We start from the raw sequence: 2,921 nt of genomic DNA, 5'->3' as shown, positions 1-2,921 counted from the left end.
GAATGTGCAAAAGCAAGCTCTAATGTGATTAAAAGATGGTAGCACTAAGTAGGGTGTAGTGCTTAGAGTTACAAACTTTATGGAGACACAAAGTGCATAGTCGATGATAGTCCTTGCTAATGGCCCAATGCCCTACCTCGCATCATGAAGAGTGAGAGTTGAGCAAGTTGAAAGCAATAAAGTAGATTGCACTCAGAGGCGATGGGCTCAACCACGTAAGGGTGGGTGCAATTTCCTCGTTCACAACAGATGGGTTTGTAGTCGAGGGCAACATATATGGTGTAACGTATCTCACCCGCATGGGGGGATGTGTCAAAGGAGTTGCCTAAAAATATGTGAACATAGCACATGAGTTCAACATAAGGGGTTGTCAAACCTTGTATTTTACCCTTAATCAAAATACAAAAGGGTACCCAACAAAGGAGGTTTACACAGATTGAAAAGGAAAGGAGTCCATTTTATTTGTGACAAATATACAAATTAGAAAATGCACGTAATATGAAGATTTTACATATAGTCAAACCACAAGTAATGTATGAAGGGTGGACTTTTCCCAAGCCACAATATATTAGCATTGTAAAACAACCTCATTCACTTTGAAGTCTATTGAGGCATCATAAGCCAAGTATAAAGCATCTCATCGTCCAAACCACTTCTTGATGTCTTGCATCCCTCCCCAACTTGGAATTTTGCCTTTGAGCGTCTTTTAAAACTTTTTACTTGCTTTTCGTGCACTTCTTGGAGGTCGATGTGAAGGGTTTTACCGCACAACTCTCTCCATTCCCATAAAGCTCAATGGAGACTTGAGAAGTGAGCGCGAGCCTAGTGTTTGTGTCTTAACATTGAGAAAGTTTGTGAAAAAACACTTTTGGACATTTTCAAATGTTTTCCAAGCAAACTCAAGGATGCTACAACCCTATACTTCAACCCAATTAAAGAAACATCGGTGTCATCAAGGTGTCGAGGTTTTTTTTCAAAACCCAACTTTTAATCTCTCCCACATTGCACATTTTCTCAAATGCATAGTAGGCTATCTTTCGGCTTCCAAGCGTCATAAAGCACAATCACATTTCATTTGCGATTGGCAAGAACTTCAGGGCCAAGGTACTTAAGCTCTCTACCACTTAAAGGGACTCTTTATTTTACATAGTGCATGGCTTCGCTTTGTGGAGGTTTTTACAAGCATAACCTTTGTTTTGGATCCATTCACAATTAACCAACAATGCAAGTAACAACTTTCCGAGAATCATAACCTTTTGTGAATCTTCTGAAGTATGGACAAAAAACACTACATCACCCACAGACAACAAAAGCAAGATCACCACATTCCCAACCATAACCTCTTCAATACCTTATTGTTACATAAACTCAAGTACCATGTGTTTCACTTCATCATGAGTAGTCCAAAGAGTAGGTGAAAGTCAGCATTCTTACTTGACACATACAATACCTTTGAAAAATCTCTTGTGTGCGCACTCGACATATCACCTTCTTGTAAATACGAGAAATCGAATGTATATATTCACTTGGCACTTGGAGTTTCTCGATTCGTTTTAAAAGATTCTCCTAGAGAAGCATATCAAAGGCTTTCTTGAAGTCCACAAAGCAACCATATTATCCTTGTCCCGGATCTCTCCATGAGAACTGGTGATCAATGGTGGTATGATGGTTTTGGCAACCCAACCCGCTTGTCCGTATGTAGGATTGCCTCTTTTCAACCCATTCAATTACCTTTATTTCCAAGAGACAAACTTTGCCAAGAGAGAATCAACCATTAGTTGTTTACATTGTTCACATCTCTCCCTTTCTATAAAGATTTGATTCAATTGGTGCTCCAATCATGAGGCATTTGATGCTAAAGTGCAAGGTTAAACATGTGTGTAGATCTAAAAAATGAAGCCAGCCTAAAACTCTCTCCCCCTATTCTTGCCTAAAATAAATGCTCTCGGTGTTGGCACATCACAAGTAAAAAGGGACCCCAAAATAGTTGGGCCTAAGTGATAACAATGTCTAAAGCAAAACTTAATTCCATCAAACGCACCCGGATGTTGTTGTGCGAAACACAACTACAAACAAGTACGCCTCAAATGACCTCCAAAAGGTATAACCTCTAGCCTCTCTACTCTACCAAATCAACCGAGAGAGAGAGAGAGAGAGAGAGAGAGAGAGAGAGAGAGAGAGAGAGACTCTTAAGGTGACCAACCATTACTCTGAAGCTATGTGGCAAGAATGAATCCATGTACAAAGGGACTTTAATAAGTCTCAAACTCTGTACTATGTAGTAGGCCATGTTGGTTGGCAATTGCTATGCGAATGCCCACAATGTTCCTTTTGTAGGTTTATCTGATTCTTATCACCTTTGTGGGAGATGTGAACGGCACGCAATTATTCTAGGTAGTCCATAATCTGTTCATGATGTAACCATACTGTAACCATCTCATCACTGAAACATACCATACTTTGATCCCCCTTACTCTGCCAATAGTCTGGGGAATCTCGCTATAAGTGAGTATGGCTAGTCCTATCTCTCAAACCCAATGAAGAAAGGATGTTGTCTAGAATGGAGCCTCCATTACCACAAGTAGAACACAAAACTCATCTTTTCATGTGGTACAAATTCTTTTCTGCAAATCATACATGATAGCAACAAAATCTAGGGTCTCTCTAGTCTGCTCCATGATAGTGTGGACAAAGAGAGAGAGAGAGAGAGAGAGAGAGAGAGAGAGAGAGAGAGGGCTTCTGCTTATTACTTTAAAAGTTTGCCTGAAAGAGACTACTCAAAGAGCGACAACCATACAACCCCATAGGATGACAAAAACAATACGAGTTCTCGTTTACATTAGCAAAAAAGTAAAGCCCGACAACCATTACACAAGTGGAAACTTGTGCTACTCAAAACATAAAAATAGATCGTTGTAGCT

The sequence above is a fragment of the Adiantum capillus-veneris genome, chromosome 19 (genome assembly GCF_014529385.1).
Source record: "Adiantum capillus-veneris isolate H3 chromosome 19, ASM1452938v2, whole genome shotgun sequence".
NCBI classification, from domain to species: Eukaryota; Viridiplantae; Streptophyta; class Polypodiopsida; order Polypodiales; family Pteridaceae; genus Adiantum; species Adiantum capillus-veneris.
This window is presented reverse-complemented; position numbering follows the sequence as displayed.